This window comes from Balaenoptera borealis (assembly GCF_965194805.1).
Source record: "Balaenoptera borealis genome assembly, chromosome: 18".
NCBI lineage: Eukaryota > Metazoa > Chordata > Mammalia > Artiodactyla > Balaenopteridae > Balaenoptera > Balaenoptera borealis.
The window spans coordinates 31,838,284-31,858,573 of record NC_138877.1 but is presented as its reverse complement, the minus strand read 5'-3'; the positions used below and the strand labels follow the sequence as shown (position 1 = coordinate 31,858,573).

Sequence of the window (20,290 nt, the reverse complement as noted above, 5' to 3'; positions counted from 1 at the left end):
TTTTGCCTTATATGAATGTCTCTGTCTTCCTTTTAAGAAAAGTCAACATGCAAATTTCATCACAGATAGAAAACTAAAGTTTATGGATGAGACATGTGAGTTTTATATTAAATACAAGTCACTAACACTTGAAATGTGTTGATAGTAAATGAGATACGGATTACAAAACCTGGTCAACCAGGTTCGGAGTGTCCTTCCTTATCTGCACATCAGCACTGCAGCCTTCAGAAGCAATAGCTCTCTTATTTCCATGTTAAGTCAGGATTGCATGTTCCTTGAAGTTGGGGCTCCTATTTAATGACATGCATTTTCCATAATATAAACATCTGGATGAGTACACAGTGGGCAGAGTTTGTAAAGCTGTGTCATAGAAGGTAGTTCTCACATCACTGAATTGTTTTATACCTAGCTTCTTGAGTTCAGGTAATTGGAGGTGTCAGAGAAATACAGAAGATTTAAACAGAGATGAAAGATGCCTAAGTGAGATAGATTCAAAAAAGGAAAAGCAATGTTATTTATTTACATAGATTTAAATGTTTAATTAATATTAAATTTTACATGTAGTAAAGCCAGAAATTTAAAAGATTATTTAATATTGAATTTACTAATATTTCTTAAGAAGAGAAAAAATGGGGAATAATTTGCTACGAAATATTGACCAATATTTGCCTGAAAATATTGACCAATAAAATAAAATAGTTCATCACTTAGAAATAAGAACAATTAAATTACAGAAATTCCATTGTGTAATAGGTTTACAATTGAGTATTTGAGTGTTTTTTGAATTATTATTTGAGTAATTGAGTATTTTTTGTTTTGGAATTATTTTTATATAGAGATGGTCACTTCCCTTTAGTGTGTTGTCTAAAACTAGCTACATGGTCACTAGAAGAAATCAGGCTTTTCCCTTTTATTGGGTAGATGGTTTTTTGTTGGGTTTATTTGTGGCTGTCACTTTTGTGATTCATAGGTTAAGTAAGCGCACAGCCAATGATTTTGACATTTTGTGTTTATTCACCCAGATAATATTGTAATAAATACACAGAAAGCGTCAAAATTGTGATCATACAAAAATTGCTGATATTTTTAAACTTGTTAAGCTAGTGTTATACAGAAGGAGCTATAGAATAATGGCACTTATTAGGAAAGTACAATATTAATTCTATATTATGTAAAGTTAGAGAATACAAATAGCTATGGCAAAGAACTAAGGGGTAAGTAAAACCCTTCTGGGTAAGTAGAAATGTGATCTGTGGCTTTAAATAAATATGAAAAAAAAGGAAAGAAAATAAATATATGTAGGCATAAATAATGGGAGGCTATGAGAAAATCAGCCTGCTTCACCAGATATAGTGGATGTCTTTGAATGTATATTTTGAATATGGGTTAGTCATACACACAAGCAATCACAACTATATATTAAGAAAGCAAAATTGATATCTAACATAATAATTTTTAGATAATTTTAGTGGTAAAAGTTATAGAAATTAGAAGAAAAAAGACTGATGGCAATTGTTCAAATTTTATATGGGGTAAGGCTAAATACAATTCATAAGGTGATGCTTTGTTTTATTGGACACATGAACATTATAGGGATAGAAATTCAACTCCTCAATTATTTGATCATTTTTGCTCAATTTTTATTTAACAGTTAATTGGAAAGTACATCTTTTTTTTTTTTAATGGATGTTGACTTTTTAAATTAATTAATTAATTAATTAATTAATTAATTATGGCTGTGTTGGGTGTTCGTTTCTGTGCGAGGGCTTTCTCCAGTTGCGGTGAGCGGGGGGCCACTCTTCATCGCGGTGCGCGGGCCTCTCACCATTGCGGCCTCTCTTGTTGCGGAGCACAGGCTCCAGACGCGCAGGCTCAGTAATTGTGGCTCACGGGCCCAGTTGCTCCGCGGCATGTGGGATCCTCCCAGACCAGGGCTCGAACCCATGTCCCCTGCATTGGCAGGCAGATTCTCAACCACTGCGCCACCAGGGAAGCCAGGAAAATACATCTTAAAATGGTTCAGTGTGGAGTCCTATTTTTGAATATCCCATCCTTTCCTTCCTTCCATCATTTTTGCAGAGAGAGCATCATTAATTTCAATAATGGCTGGGATACACTTGTTATGTTCCAATGCTGGTTTGTTCAGTCAGTTAAAGCGTAGGTCTAATGGTCTACAAAGGCTCTTTGCTTACCCAATTCCTTGAAATAGATTGACTAGATTGACTGGACTAGCAGGGCAAACATAAACTTAGGAAGTCATCTAGTCACATGAACAGGAATGACTAGCCTGCCCAGATGAACTAACTGTCATAACAACACAACCAGACAGGTAGGGAATTGGAAAAGAACGCATGCCCAAGAAAGCCCATCGTCCTTCCGTGAAGTGATCTTGCCCTAGCAAATGTGAACTTGTGGAACAGAGATGGCAGACTCATGCAAATTAGATTTAAAAGGTTGCCCACACAGCATGTGCAATGTGACATGTCACTCCTATGGACTTAAGGCTGAGGTCTAAATCATAGTCTCATATTCCTACTCTATTTACAGATATAAATGCAGACTACAAAGTTCAGAATCATTTTTTCTGCATGCTTTTCTGAAAGAACTGGATCTTGATGCCTAATGGTAAAAGAACTAACCAGATTTAGGAAGTTTTCTTCTACTCCTTACTCTAAGTCCCTTTTAACATTTGACTTACATGCCTACTGGTTCTTAGTATCATTTTGGATTTCATGATAGAAATAAAAGATTATTTCTTATTTACTTCTATGTTTCTTCCCTACTGCTATCACAATGCTTCACACACAGTAGGGAACTTAGTAAGTATTTACTGAATTATTGCTTTTCAAGTTCAGAGGGCCTTAAAAGGATTTCTTGAGGGAGCCACTAGTCCAATTATAAATGGAATTTATATTCAATATTCTTTATTGCAAATTAGATAGACAAGAATTTTCCCACCAGCTCAATGTTTGCCGTTTCAGGAGGGGTATAAGATCATCAATGAACAGCATAGCAGAAAAACATGTAATAAAGAATAGAATGCTAATTTGGGTAAATACTACTTTTCAAAAACTACTGCATGAAATTCCTGTTAACTTTATAGTTTTGGAAATGACATTGAAAATGTTACTGTCGATTTCCCCTTTTATGGCTGTTAGCATTTGCCTTATGTATTGAGGTGCACCTATGTTGGGTGCATAAATATTTACAATTGTATTTGCAAATGAAGCAACTGACAAAGGATTAATCTCCAAAATTTACAAGCAGCTCATGCAGCTCAATATCAAAAAACCAAACAACCCAATCCAAAAATGTGCAGAAGAACTAAATAGACATTTCTCCAAAGAAGATATACAGATTACCAACAAACACATGAAAGGATGCTCAACATCACTAATCATTAGAGAAATGCAAATCAAAACTACAATGAGGTATCACCTCACACCAGTCAGAATGGTCATCATCAAAAAATCTACAAACAATAAATGCTGGAGAGGGTATGGAGAATAGGGAACCCTCTTGCACTGTTGGTGAGAATGTAAATTGATACAGCCACTATGGGGAACAGTATGGAGGTTCCTTAAAAAACTAAAAATAGAACTACCATATGACCCAGCAATCCCACTACTGGGCATATACCCTGAGAAAACCAGAATTCAAAAAGAGTCATGTACCACAATGTTCATTGCAGTTCTATTTACAATAGCCAGGACATGGAAGCAACCTAAGTGTCTATCGACAGATGAATGGATAAAGAAGATGTGGCACATATATACAATGGAATATTACTCAGCCATAAAAAGAAACGAAATTGAGTTATTTGTAGTGAGGTGGATGGACGTAGAGTCTGTCATACAGAGTGAAGTAAGTCAGAAAGAGAAAAACAAATACCATATGCTAATACATATATATGGAATCTACAACAACAACAAAAAAAAGGTTCTGAAGAACCTAGGGAGCAGGACAGGAATAAAGATGCAGACATAGAGAATGGACTTAAGGATACGGGGAGGGGGAAAGGTAAACTGGGGCGAAGTGAGAGAGTGGCATGGACTTATATATACTAACACATGTAAAGTAGATAGCTAGTGGGAAGCAGCCACATAGCACAGGGAGATCAGCTCTGTGCTTTGTGACCACCTAGAGGGGTGGGATAGGGAGGGTGGGAAGGAGATGCAAGAGGGAGGAGATACGGGGATATATGTATATGTATAGCTGATTCACTTTGTTATAAAGCAGAAATTAACACACCATTGTAAAGCAATTATACTCCAATAAAGATGTTAAAAAAACAGGTTGCATATTATGCAGTGTTAGAAAAACTGTATTTTATTTTTAAGAATATAATATCTGTCACCCATAACACACATGAACACATAAACGTAAACATGGATGAGCACGTCATTATTCTGTTCATGCATCTGTGATGTCGATCTCAGAAGTTGAACTTTATTTAAAACTTGATTACTATCCCTGAATTTATTTTTTAGTATAATTATATTGTCTTGGAAGGCAAATTTCTAAATCTTCAATCCTTAAATTCTGATGAAAAGTGTCACCAAAGGAGTAGAGGATTGGCCAAAAAAAAAAAAAAAAAAAAAATCAAATTCTTACTAACTACTGATAGCAAATATATTTAAAAAATAGTTCATAATTTCTTTTAAAATCTAAAAATGTACCAGTGAACATATAAATACGGACTGCCATTTTACCACATAAATGTTAGAAAAATTATATAACTTTTGTTCTCAACACATCATAAATACTATTTGTAGGGTATATGGATTTTAACTACCAAAAGAAAATTTCTGTTTTTATAAATAAATTATCATAAACATGTTTCCTTTTAAACAATGATAATAAAAATTAGAACATCTTTTACAATTTTATATGTCACTTACATAAGTAAATTTCAACCATAGACTATAATGGAGGAAAATGATGTTGAAGTTAATGCATTGTCCTCAGTCATCCAAAAATATGAATCTATTTCTGCATATTCATATCAGATTTTCATTTAACCACATGTATTGTTTTTAGTATTAAAGATATAAAATTGTTAACAACAGTTATGTGACTATCTTCCTCAACAATAGTCCAAAGTTCTACACTGTCTAAACAATATAATATAAACTAAAGATGAAAGTAATTAATATCACATACCTAATCCACAAATCATCTCCTCAGCCATATTACTTCCCTTCAGAACCAACTTCGACCTTTATTAACATTTTATTTTGCCAACATTTTCCTTAACATTTTTTAACACAAGTTCTACTCACGAAATCCTAACCCAAATTTTATTCTTAATCATAAGAGCTAGAAGCCAACTTTATTTATTCTAAATCTCTAGTTTTTCTTTTATTACCTCAGAACCACTGATATTTAATAGTATGTATCATATTCATATCAAGTTTCTATGTAAAACTTTCAGGCTTTAAACATCTTTGTGCAAATATATTTTTATTCAATTAGTTTGTAATTATTTGTATTTAGAGATATACTATGAGTTCTATATTTTGTGCACTTATTTTATTATTTAGAGAGGAATTGAAATATTTAAATTTAAAAATATTTTTCAATATGTTTATATGATATGTTCTTTATTAATTGTATTATCAAATAATTCAAGAGCCTATTCACAATTTCTATTCCAAATCTTAGAATGAATGATTTTATTATGATTTGAAACTTTTTATTACAATTTGCTCCCTGTTGTCAGAATAATTCCTATTAAATTCACACAGAAATAAATTAAAATTTTATTGTGTGGTACTTTTTTAATTGTATATGCCACATTATTGAGTTTATTCATGACAGGAAAGAAGTTCTGCTTTCACTGGGTATTAAAACTGTCTGCTTATAATTTTGTTGGTCTGATTATTAGAAGAATTTTCCACAAACAAGCTTCTTGCTCCACACATGTCAAATCTTATTTTAGCTTCACTGCCCACATAGCTCTATATGTGGTGCTGTGTACATTAAATATGGCCTTTTGGTTCTATGATTCTGGCTTGTACCAGAAGTCCTGAGGTGGTAAACATACCATATAAGTTGGTGCAGTGAATGGTAGAAGTTTTCCCAGAAAACTGTCCTACATTAGGGCAGTTGGTAATACCTTAGCTGTAAGAACACAGCTGTCTTTTTAAAGCCAAATTAAGTGTATTTCCAACTCAACTTCCCTTAGAAAGATTCCAATAATGCCCACAGTCACTTTCCATGATCACAAGGGAAAGTATGATGAAGTTGATGTGGAGCAATTCAGTGGACTTGACTGATTAAATTTACAAGTGTCACATAAATGTGTCATCATGTGAATATACTGTTAAATTCATTCTTACCACCTTGCCTGGGGGCCTTGGGCAAGGGCACATTGGTTCCTTTAACTTGAAGAATTGTTCAATACTCTATGGTACTTCATGCTGTATGGTAAATCCTCTGGGTATTTACTCATTTATTTGCACATTAGCCTCCTCCTGCTTCTTGTCTGTATATTCCTAGCAATGTGACTTAACACTCAGTAGAAAGTTTTTGACGTTTAGAGGCATTTTATAATAGCATTTCCCATAAATTTAATTTTCAATATCTGTTGACAATATGCAGTTTGAAATGATACAGGTCAACTTGTTTCTCTCTTATCTTGAGTGGCAGTCCCCTTAATTTTTCATTACACTTTATCATCCAAAAAAAAGACAACAAGTAAATATCTTCAAATCAGTAAGGACTTGGAGCCTTTACCATAATCAGGAGAGTAACGTAAATTTCAGAAATAGACAAGGGAATTGTCCAAACATGGAACGAAAGGGAAAAAAATAATACATTTTCATAAGTACCTAACATTTTATTTGTGTAATGGAAAAGAAAAATCACAAAAAATATTTCTAGTGCCAATTCTCATAGCTCTACAGACAGAGAACTTGCTTAGTAAATGTTTTGGTTGTTAGTCTGAGAAGCTCTATCATCAAAGACACAGAAGCAATAAACATTCTGTCTTCCATCACAAGGCAATGAAGACCTTTTCTGTCCTCAAGTTGATGATTCTGGCTTTCTCTTCAAGTGTACCCTGGAGTGAGTCAGCATTAAGGCTGATTAAGCCAGTTGTTAAATTTAAACTGTGCTTGTCAAAATAAATGAGCTAAGTACAAACAAAAGAATCTGAGTTTATTTTTCTTCATTCTTTTTGTTTTCTTTCCTCTCATAGCTATTTATTTAGGAGTGGTGATTGGTAAGCCTCAGTGTATATATCAGTAACTAGTAATTAGATGGCTGGTGATAAGCTGAGAATGTATACTAATAATTTATTATATGAGAAAAGATAATACATATGCTAGCTACTTTCTCCATATAACGAACAAAGTAAAAAATCTTTCTACCAACAAAGAACATTTTTGATAAATTTTTTAACTTTGAAAATAATTGGGTGTCTCAGCATAGACAAGAATATCTTGTTTTGGGGAGATAACATGGCATGGTGGAAGGAACACTGCATACTCCAAGGTAAAGGGAATGGTTGTCTTCAGGGCCACAGAGCAGTGGGAGTGTGAGAACTTGTTTTAATATGACTACAAGCTCTATGAGTTTTCCCAGTCATTTAAAATTTCTAGACATCAATCTCTTCACTTATAAAATATGAGTAATAAACACTTTCACTACCCAGTATATTTAAAAATAGGAAAAATCCATTACTAATGCCTGATATTGTTTTTAATTTATCCTTATTCATCTGCTTAATGAGAAGTACACTCACTATTCCCACTCCCGGGGAAGGCTTACTATTTCATGTTTGGTGTTTTACCTTTAAACTTGACAGGGCAACATGCACATTTTATGAGCTTCATCTGTGTTCTCCAACCTTTGGATTTTTTTGACAATTTCCCTGAAAATGAAAAGATACCAATAAAAGAATCCTCAGTCTCTGAAAAATATATTGGCCCATGGAATAATAAATGTGACTCCATGTCTATTGATTCTCAGGAAAAAGGGATAATGGAAAAGTCAGGTGTTCACCTTATTAAAGGTTCATTAAATGTCCTTTTGAAATTAATTTTGTTATTCTCTGAGAACTTATATATTACCAGCTTTGTTAAGTTGCTAGGAAGAATCACTCCCAATCAATGGGCAAGTTATTTATTTGCTATCTCAGTCCTTCCTTGTTTCTTGGATTCTTCAGGTCCCTATTTTTGTCTTTCTGACTGCATTCATCACTACCCCTACCTTTTCCTAATATTTAGATCTCTCAACTGCTTTACTTGTCCTCTTCCTATACTTCTGTCTACCACCCTTCTGTCACCTGACCTTATCCTGTTTTTCTCTCTACACTAGACAATAGGTACTCAAGTGCCAAGAGGTGCTACACAGCAGAAATATTTTAATTTTATTAAATGCTTCTCCAAAGAGTTAAGAAAAAAAAAAAAAAAAAGAAATAGCACTTTACTTATCTCTTTCAACTGGTAGTTATGTTTTGCCTTTTTAGAAACATTTATTTATACAGGTTTCTCACTGTCTTCTAGATTGTAATACAATATTCAGAATGTGATCGTGTATTTTTTTCTCTATGCTTTGCAGCTGAAGAAAGGATGCTCATGCATAGTAAGTTCTCAAGAAATATTTGTTGAATATTTAATTTTTTCTTTAAAAATTTGATGTTGACGAATCTAAAAATTTGAGTAATCTGCTTATGAAACATTAAACATTTTCTATTTCCTTATCTTGATAGATTCCGTTTTCCAAGTCTCTGAAGGGCTGGTGACTCTTCTAGTTTTTCTTTCCAACTGAAATGGTAATTAAATGCCACTATGTATTACTCTTCATATTCTATATGTGCATGTCTTAGATTATCTATAAGTCTCTACCAGTTCAAAAATGTTTTCCATACTGCTTGATTGTGATTTATTGCATCCTATAAGCCATGGCCAGTTCTACATAAAGAAAAATAAATGAATAAATAAAAACCTTTTCAGAGAAGCAATGCTTTTAGGTCTTATCAATTTTTAGAATAAATGGCCAAAAGGAAAGCAAATGAAATAGTAGATGGATTAAAATAAAATGTAAGAGATAGTATATATAAAACATTTGTTCCTATCTTAGTTCTATATCCTTGTTATTTAGATAGCCAATTAATCAATGAAAGATAAGATAAATATCTTTTAAATACTGAGTTGGCCAAACAAAATTATTATCATTCTTAATGCTAAAACCCCTATTTTAAGATAAAGTACATATAGAAAGTATCCCTAAACTCTTGACTCAAAATGTCTGAATTCCTGAATGCATTATCATAAGCCACACACAAAAGGAGATGGCAAGAAAACCTCTGATTCTAACCTCTAAAAAAATAGATGATCTAAATAAGAATCCATGATATCCATAGAAACATAACAAGATCAATATGTTGTAATCCATTTACCAAGTTGTGAAAAATAAAAATGAAGAGATTTCTCCATATTTAATAACTGAGTGCAATTTGTTAGTTTCAAGATTTGGCTATTCTGTACTCATATTCATGAAGATCCACTCTAAGGTCCCTGTTGAGAAACTAATCCAAATACTCACCTGACTGTCTTCATTTTTCATCCATCTATGGTCTCCAGACCTGCTGATTTGATTAGAAGCCACAACCCCTTCTGACTAACCATAAAGAATGTGAATCAGTTAGAAGTTATTCTGATTGACCAAACAGAGTCAATAACAAGCCAGGACTCACAGATGAATTATTTCCTTTTACTACTTTTTTTTGATAACAAATTAAGGAACAGATTTGTCATGAGCTTGGAAGCATCTTATTTACTTGCCCTGACATCAGGTCATTCTTTGAATTATATCATGCTACCTTGTGATGTTTGAGTCTTGGTGTTGCTCATCAGCTACAAGTGAATGTGGTTCAAGTGTCTAAGAATTTTAGGTCTTAGTTTTATCATGTTAGTAGAACAGACATGAATAATTCTACCCCAATGTTCTTCTCAGCTTTAGATTTCTATGATTTATTTTCTGCTCTTTAAACATGATTTAGTCACAAGAGCTACTCAATAACAAAAAAGAGAGACTAAAAAAAGCTCTAGGCTATATGTTCATTAAATATTAGACAAATAGATGTCTCATTCTTAGTTATTTTAGATAATCCAACTTATTTGACCTAGTGATATCACTTTTCCAGAAAATGTATTTAGCCAACTGACTATCCAACTATTTTTCACATGGTGCTACTTATAGATTCTATACCATTAAATTCTTGCAAAGTTTTTTCAGCTTTTGTATATATATTGACACTTTATTTTAGCACCTGGATGCTGTGCTATACCCTCCATATATCATGGTGAAGAAAGGGCAATTGACTTTTATGATTATGTGGTCCAGAATTGATTCAAGGCTGAGTTTTTTTGCTCTCTTGTCCTGAAATGTTTGAGGAAGAAGAAAACTCTCTAGCAAGCTAAGAAAACAGATAACCTATGAAGGCTTTTATGATCCTATAATTCTATGAATAGCAGTCTAGAAATGGGAAACTCTGTCCCATTGTCACCAGGACACTAAAACAGTAGGTATGATTATTTCAGGAAATCAGGTGGCGGGTTTAAGGTTGAACAGCAGTCCTAGGTGTCTTTCACATGTCTACCTAGGAAACTAAAACTGAAAACAAGGCAGCCAAATAGGTCAAATAAATTAAGCTAAGTCTACAAACAGAGAGTTAGGTTTCCAGTTTCAAAGTTAAATCTCATTAGAATAAGTGGCATAGGTGAGAAAACCAAAAGGAAGAAAAGAAAATAACAAAGTAAAATCACTTTAATTTGAAATCATTGTCCTCACCCTTAGCCCTAAATAAAAAGTATGTGCCAGATATATATTTTATCAGACCTGAACCAAAAGAGGTGTTTGAAAGTACACCCATATTCTAGCCACAAAGCATAACACTGCGCATGTCTACAGTTTGGAGACAGGCTTGTCCCAGGGGAAACTAAATTTACACAAAAATGTATTTAGAACTTAATTTTAATACTTTTGATAGAACATTGAAATTTGCAGTACCGATCATTGTATACTTTGTCCATTGGATCTGTGATGATTGAATTATCCAAACTTTTTGAAAAGACCAATTATTCTTGAGGATATAATTATAGCAGATAAGTGGAAAAGAAACCTTATGAAGAATGCAAGATCTACCTATTCAGTGTACAGGAAGAAATCAGGAACGTGGGTCAGAAAAGAGTATAGAGGATAATGCATTTGATCTACCTGAAGGACAATGTAATGATTTATCTAATAGCAAAGCAATAATCAAGAGTGGGATTCATCAGAAAAAAATCAAAGTTCTTCCAGCAAGGTAGAGTTCAGAAATAAAGTAGTTTGGAATATTTTAAAAATTCCTTTATAGTTTTCTTCTCTGACATGCCCCTTTATTTATGACTTCATTCAGTTTCTTTCCTACAAATTCCATAGCATCTGGCACCTGCCTTTGATGCAGCAGTAACACCAGGGTTTGTATTTCATGCTAGCTTTGCTGTCTCCTCAAATGAGCCTCTATTGTATATTAGTGTCTTCTCAGCATTTAACACAGACCTATCATATAGCAGTTACCCAGTAAGTTTTTCAATTAATTGAATTGATTAAACATAACATTTTCATATTATATTAAAATTTTTTGAAGTAGTAATTAAAAGTATTCAAAGCAGAGATGTCCAAAATGAGAACATTCTACTAACCATAATTCAAAATTTTTTTGTAAATAAACAGCAAAGGATAATATTTATGTCCCTAAAATGGAAGTGATTAACATTCATTTCTTGGTGTTAGTTTACTACCAGACATAAAATTTGTAAGGACTCCATGGACAATTACTTATAGGTAATAGTGGATTAAAGAATGTTAAAATAGTTGCTTTCTTGTAGGATCTCATCTGTAAGTGGTCCAATAATCTGGGATAAAGGATAAGTAGTTTACCAAGATTTGATCAAGAAACACACAGTTTTGAGGGCATTACCCTGCTGTGGCCCTCTTTGCCTGGGAAAGCAATAAGGGTATACTTTTTTACTTCACCCTCCGTCCCCTCCCCCCCAAAAAAGAAATAACAACTGGAACTATTAATATTTGTAACATTCTTTGGAGTTGTCTGCATCAGAGGATACTTTGGAATTTTACTGTAGGCTTGAGAGTACTTCTTTGATATCAGATATATTTAGAATTACTTTCTGCTCTCACTGCATTGTATATACACTTAAGCTGCAGGAATTTTTACATTTTATTTATCTACTTCTTGTGTTTGTCTCTTTTTTTTTCTTTGTACATTATTTTAATAAAAAAACACACTACTGTGTACAAATATACAGATCTCAAGTTGTAATATTCAAATACAGAATGTGACAAAGTAGCTTTGTAAGTTTTCTGCACTGTGACAGATTTTCTGTCACATTTAGATCTTTATGATTATTAAGACATAATGAACAAGAGAAGTACAGATTTTCCAGCCTCATGATTAGTAAAGTCCTCTGCAAAAGAATGAAGGTATTGAGTCATTAATAGGGAAACAGCTGGCAAATTAGATGACCCTGCCTACCTTGTATTAATGTAAGAGACACAATAAGAAATAAGAAACTGTAGTTAAATGTTAGAAGTATAGGCAATATAGCTTTCTCAGACTTCTACCAATGATTATATACTTGATATATAAACATTCTTAAATGTAAAATAGTTCAGTATGATTGTATCTATATTTGTTCCACAATGACAATTTAATGTATTAATCTGATATATATTTTTGAACTGGAGTCATTTACAAAGAAATAGTGAGAAATCCTGAAAAGAAACTATTAGTTCCAAGTCAAATTATGTTTAAAGGTTAAGAGATCTACGGAAAACAAAAGCGTGGGTAAGAAACATTGCCTACATGCCAATTTTTATTTCTAAGAGAAATTCTTACACAAATAATCATCGTCTTTGTCTTACAAAACAAAACCAAAAAATCCTAAAATTAATCCCACAAATCCAAATTAGCGGAATTTAGAGTAACAAAGTCAGAGTCAGTCTTGCCATCTGTACGTTAATTTGATAAATCAAACTGCTTTGGGGAGGGCATGACTTTCAGCCCTTAAATAACGACAACAGTTACAGAGCTCTTTTTTTTTTTTTTTTTTAGAGAAAGATGTATATCCAGGAAACCCAATGGAATACGTTACTTCTGAAATTCCATAAAAGCTGTAAGGCAGCCAAGTGTTGATGGTATTCAACGACAGTAAAAGTTTGCACTCTTAATGACCATTGACGGGCTTTGTGTCAACTTTCAAACAATATGCTTTTCATTGACTATCAATGCAAAGGTGAGGAAAGAAATACAATATATCATACCCCAGCATAGAGCTACTATATTTGTATAAAAGAATCACTACGTATCTGTTGTTTTAAATGAAGTCCCGTCCAGGCATTAAGCTGTAATCTAAATGTTGATAGTGCCTAATCTCAACTTCCAAGATGAACAAAGAGTTTATACGTGAAGACTGATTCTCTTTGGCCGCAATGGATACCATATTCTCTGGGGGCAGTCTTTAGTCGGATCAAGGTCATATTTTAGGTCCAATGAATGTACAACAGGGTGGTACTGCTTCAAAATTTCTTGTTTTGCTTTTATGATTTTGATGACATGTTCAAGGATCTTTCTGGGATACTGCTTACGTTTTGTGGCTATATCGACTATGACTTCATCAAACTGGTCTTCAAGGACTTTGATATCAGAATCCATAAAGTAATTGTCTGAAGCTTCTTGCCATGCTTGCCCATTAATGCTGACATTCTTTTGCACAGCTGATTCAAAAGTCCACTGCGCATCTCGCAACACGGGCTCCTGAATCTCCTCTGGCAGCACGTCCCCCAACTTTTGCACTAAGCGGCCGCAAAGTTCTAGCATTTCTGTCAAGGCCCGCTTCGAGGTGCAACGCACTCGGAAGTCTTTTCCGGAGGTGGCAAGGACGGAGGCCCCATCGTCTGTCCCGGCCACACTCTCCACGTCCCGCGGAGAAGAAAGGGCCACCAACTCCTATTTGTCTCTTTTTTATTTCAAAAAAATTGAGAGCAGTTTTAGGTACGGAGATTTCCCATATACTCCCTGCCCCAACACATGCATAGCCTCCTCCATTATCAACATCACTCACTAGAATGGTATATTTGTTACCAAGGATGAACCTACAGTGGCAAATCATTAAGTTTGCTCTTGGTGTTGTACATTTTATGGGTTTGGACAAACGTACATGTATCCACCACTACAGAGCATATTCACTGTCTTAAAAATCTTCTGTACTCTGCCTATTCATCTTTCCCCCTTATGCCACCCTGGCACTATTGATCTTTTTTTAATGTCTCCATAGTTTTGCTTTTTCCAGAATATTATATAGTTGGAATCTTACACCATGTAGTCTTTTCAGATTGACTTCTTTCACTCATAATATACATTTAAGATCCCTCCATGTCTTTCCATGGCTTGATAGCTCATTTATTTTTAGTGCTGAATAATATTCCATTGTCTGGGTGTACCACAGTATTTTTCTCCATTCACCTACTGAAGAACATTTTAGTTGCTTCCAAGTTTTGGCAATTATAAATAAAGCTGCTATAAACAACTGTTTGCAGATTTTTTTCTGTCCCCGTACCATACCTTGTCCAGAAGTGTATATAAAAGGAATCATATAGCACATGAATCTGCTCTTTGAATATGGCTTTTTACTAAGCATAACACATTTGAGATTTGCCTGTTGCATGTCACTAGTTTACTCCTTTTTAGTGCTGGGTAGTATTTCATTGTATGGGCCAGAGCTTGTTCATCTATTCACCACTGAATGTCAGTTAGGTTGTCTTCAGTGGGAAGATTATTAAAAAGCTGCTGCAAACATTTGTGTACAGTTTTTTTGCAAAACCACAAATCTTCATTACTCTTAGGTTGAGATTGCTGGGTCATTTAATAAGCATATGTTTACCTTTGCAAGCAACTGCAAAAATATTTTTCAAAGTGACCTTAACATATTGTAATCCCATGAGCAATGGATGAGAGTTATGGTTCCTCTGATCTTAAAAGAACTTGGCATAATAAATATTTTTAAATTTTAGCCAATCCATAGGTATATAATAGCATCTCAACATAGTTTTAATTTGCATTTTCCCTACTTACTAAAGATGCCATCTTTTCATGTGTTTCTCAGTCATCTGTGTATTTTCTTTGATGAAGGGTTTATTCAAATCTTTAACTGTTTTTAAAGTTGGGTTGATGTTTTATTATTATTGAGTTTCAAAATCTATTTTTTATTCTAGATACAACTTATTTAACATATATATGTATTGGAAATATTTTCTCAAGTCTATGGCTTGTCTTTCATTCTTTCAACAGTGTCTTTTGTAGAACAGAAATTGTTAATTTTGATAAAGTTAAATTGACCATTTAAAAATATATTATGCTGTTGATTTTTATCTATTTTGTAGCTTTGCTTGATCTAAGGTAAAGATTTTCATGCTTAGACATGTATGTTATATGCAAATTTGAGTGGAAAATCATGCAAAAATTCTAATAAGTAACAATATTTTTAAAGCGGTTCAAACAAATAATTATTGAATAGTTAAAAAAGGGTTGCCTTCAAGATTGTTGTGGCTTGTAAAGTGTTCTTCAGGGTAAACAGTGTAGTCTCCTCTCTTTTACTGGGAAGTAAAGACATATAAGTAATATCCACAGCACGCTTGCTTGAAGCAAATGTATTCAAACCTTAATGTTCTTCAAAGCCTCCATTTGTAATTAAAAAAAAAAAAATTGTTCCTTGATAATATCCTTTAAAGAGTTATTATTATAAGTGATCCTTCATTTTACTCATTTGTAACAGAGATCATTTTTATTACATCACCTTGAGAATATATATAATTTTTATTATTAGACCATCTGTTTGGGATTATATTAATATATCTCTAAAGTATGCACTGTTAAGCACTTAACATAATCAAGACACTGTATTAGGAAGCATACAAGGTCCCTGCAGTTGAACTAGATATAGTTAGGAGATTTTTGAAAGGAACTTGAATTTGGGGAACTAAAACAGCTGGAAATATATTATGAACAAAAAGTTTTCAGTGAGAAAGGTGATATAACTAAGAGTAGAGTTCAAAATGACTAGTGGATTATAATGATAATATATTCTGTATGAGTAGAAAGAATGAGAGACATTACTCATTAATGTGCTTTGGAATTGAATGTAAATCACTACCAAATTATCAAGTACTTAGATAAGTATATCTTATGATTATCTTTTTGGTGAGCCCATTTCTCAGAAGGAATCATGAATCAAAGAGAAAAATTAAAGGGAAATATAATTTGATTTTTGACTATGCAGTTCAAAAATTAAATACAACTACATGGGTATCATATAGATGCTTAGATGAAAGATTGAGAAACCAAAGCAAAGAGAAGCATATGTTTTTTATCACTGCAGGATTGAATAATCAGCAGATATAATTCGTCAATCATTCTGGGTACAGCAAATCTCCAAATTTTAAAATTTATGTAATAAAATGTAATGTGAATAAAATTATGCTGTATTTGAATCACATATACTTAATTTATCAAAAAGATTTTTTTTTCTCCTTACCCCAAGGCTTCAGCAATGTCTGGTGAGTTCTTTAAGCTTCTTGTAGAAAGTGCCTTTAAAGTTTTCCTTTCCTGATGGGCAATCTGTTTTCATCTTTAAAGAATAAATTAATTTAAATGTCTTGAGTCCTGAAATTCTGATTCAGGATTTCTGAATAAATCGTGTGCTTAGTAGAATTCAAAGATATTTTTTCTTGTAATTAAAGTGCAGTTGGTCTGTAGTTATTGAGTTTTGAGAGAGGTAGTTCTAATGGGAGGATAGTTATGAATGTTAGAAATCATAAGTGTATGGGTGACCCAGCAATCCCACTACTGGACATATACCCTGAGAAAACCATAATTCAAAAGAAGTCATGTACCACAATGTTCATTGCAGTTCTATTTACAATAACCAGGACATGGAAGCAGCCTAAGTGTCCATCGACAGATGAATGGATAAAGAAGATGTGGCACATATATACAATGGAATATTATTCAGCCATAAAAAGAAATGAAATTGAGTTATTTGTAGTGAGGTGGATGGACCTAGAGTCTGTCATACAGAGTGAAGTAAGTCAGAAAGAGAAAAACAAATACCATATGCTAACACATATATATGGAATCTAAGGAAAAAAAAAAAAAAAGTTAATGAAGAGCCTAGTGGCAAGATGGGGGTAAAGACACAGACCTACTAGAGAATGGACTTGAGGATATGGGGAGGGGGAAAGGTAAGCTGTGACAAAGTGAGAGAGTGGCATGGACATATATACACTACCAAACGTAAAATAGATAGCTAGTGGGAAGCAACCACATAGCACAGGGAGATTAGCTCGGTGCTTTGTGACCACCTAGAGGGGTGGGATAGGGAGGGTGGGAGGGAGACACAAGAGGGAGGAGATATGGGGATATATGCATATGTATAGCTGATTCACTTTGTTATAAAGCAGAAACTAACACACCATTGTAAACCAATTATACTCCAATAAAGATGTTAAAAAAATAAGCGTATGGGGAGGGATGAGTACAAAGAAAGGAAACTACAGAAATTGTCACATCTCCACACATGGAACAATGTTTCTGTTCCTACATGTTGTTATCTCAGAAGATTTGCCATTCAGATTTACAGAGAAGTCAAAATAATTTTTGATACAAATAAATGGAAACCAAAATTGTGAGTTATGCTCTTTTCTGACAGGAACATCTATATCATATGCATTAGTAGGATATGTTTAACAAAGATTATTAAATGTGTACTATGTACATATGTACCAAATACTAAATGAATTTGCTATTAAATTAGTATTTTGGGGGGAACTCCCTGGCAGACCAGTGGTTAGGACTCCACACTTTTATTGCTGAGGGCCCAGGTTTGATCTCTGTTCAGGAACTAAGATCCCACAAGTTGTATGGCATGGTGAGGCCAAGAAAAATAAATAAATATTTTTAAATCAAAAATTTTTATTTTTTAGGTAAGACTGTAGGTTGTACTCACTTATTAATGTTTATTGAGTGTTTGTACACTTCTCAAGAGACACAGGGAGCATTTTTTTTTGGGGGGGCAGCATTTTTTTGTTTAACTTCATTCCTATCTTGAGACTTCCCATTTTGGCTATGATGCATCAGATATATTTTAGGAATATTTGAAGAAATGTCCCATTATGGAAAGATGTCCTTAAAATTTGCATAATTGTACTGTATAAACATTCACAATATTTATAATTATTTTTATTGTGATAATAGCAAAAAATTATAATATACATATTATTTATGTTTTAGAGTTATAATATTCATATAACTAGATTTGAGTCAATAAAAGATAGGTTGAATCAAAATAAAGCAGCAAAGAATAACATTTTCAATTCTGTATGCTGTTTCTACCACTGTTTAATAATGTATCACTTATTTACCAGGCTGGAAGGGGAAGGAGTGAGAGTTGTAAAATGGTAAGGCCAAGTCACAGTAGAAATCAGAAGTATGTCTTTCTCACAGTCTATCCTATGTAATTTTGAAAACTCTCAGTATTCTCATTCTTCACTCTTCCTGTCTTCCATTGATGACAATGTCAACAGCAGCAAGTCAATAGCTGGTGCCCACTGAAGTTATCAGTCCTGATGAAGACTACTAATATTTTTGTCAACAGTGTTGGACACGCCAAAGAAGCTAATAGTTATACTGGGTGCTGTTTTCTGATGATACTGATGTTGAAAACACTAACCTTCAATGCTGCAGAAATTGTCAGAAATACTAACACCATTTTGCTCTCTCAAAGTTGCATAGATTGTGCAATGGCATGTAAAAACAAAGAATTGTTTTCTTGCTCTTTTATTACAGGCTTCTCAGGTTTTTTTTGGCTGCGCTGCACAGTTTGTGGGATCTTAGATCCCCAACCAGGGATTGAACCTGGACCCTCGGCATTGAAAGCTCAGAGTCCTAACTACCGGACTGCCAGGGAATTCCCCAGGTTTCTCAATTTAAGATTAATTCATGACTTTAGGAGATTGAAACACTGTCAGTCACTGAGTGCTAGGCACTGTGATGCCCTGAGAATTAACACTTCTTTCCAAGTTAGACACATTTTTTAACTACACTTATGCTCCTGCAGTCTTCTCTAAATGATTTAGCTCTCAAGACCCCCTTTATTCCCATATGTAAAAATAACGAGGATGGGGGTAGGGCAGGAAGACATGCCACTAATCCTCATACTTGCCTAGACATGCCTAAACTCTGGGAAAAATATACATTAGGATGAACATGAGACCCTGTTACAATGAGTTTTATTTACTTTCCAAAATTATTTACAAGGTCTCATAAACATCAAACATTTAATCTATCAAAAAAATAGCAACATAATCTCCATAAATTTAATCTGCAGCCTGTAACTCTTTTTAAAAGAGTTCCTCAGCCAGATGACATAAAGGTAGTATGACCACCAGACATCTCAAAATTGAAATTGGAAGGGCCAATGCATGCACTATTAGTAACTTTTCAGACCATCTGGGCTAAATTCTTAAATATGCATATGTAACTGAAATTTGTGTTATGATTTCATGTAAATTGGAAACTTCAAGACTTGAGCCAAGATCTAACCCATATTAATCTGGAGATAAACAACATAATTTCTTTGTGAAATATTGCAGAACAGATATTATGTTAGATAAAATAGTAAATCTTTCATTTGATATTTAAATAATGGATAAATTAGGAGTAAATCCTACTCAACTTAAAGCCATATTGTCTGAAAAAATGATCTACCTTATGTATTATTAGATAAATCTGAAGGTAATCTGTGGATTGTTACAAATAAAAACAAAGACTTAATTTTCTTTCTCTGATTTTTGAAATGAAGTTTGTAGAAGAAAGACGGCTTTGTACCACAGAACCAACCACAGCCTTCTGAAAAATATTGGTGACCTGGAGGCAAGTGTCTGGGAACCTTAAAACTGTGCAAATCATAACACATCTAGTAAGTGTTTCAGGAATGATTTTCAGAGGGTTATAAAATATAAACACTTAAAATTTAGTTGTGATTTAGTAAATGTGTAAAAATTAAAATAGATTCCTCAGAATTATCATCACTAAAGTGCTTGGCATTGTGTGATTTAATATGGAATGACCTAATATTAATAGCTAGAATACATATATAAAGCAAATTCTGGCTGAAAAGATGATAGGAGGAATACATTTCATATTACCTTAGAAAAACTATTCCTG

At 33.5% G+C, this 20,290-nt stretch overlaps 1 long non-coding RNA gene and 1 pseudogene across 2 annotated transcripts in view; both read right to left on the bottom strand.

Annotated features, from left to right (window-relative positions):
* LOC309615737 overlaps positions 1-20,290 on the bottom strand; it is a 712,050-nt gene that overhangs the window by 544,951 nt on the left and 146,809 nt on the right. The window lies entirely within an intron of this gene.
* On the bottom strand, positions 5,257-15,154 carry LOC309615786 (kinetochore-associated protein NSL1 homolog pseudogene; annotated as a pseudogene). Its single transcript has 2 exons — positions 15,143-15,154; positions 5,257-14,017 (listed from the first exon to the last, which is right to left on the bottom strand). The product of its transcript is annotated as a kinetochore-associated protein NSL1 homolog pseudogene (transcript).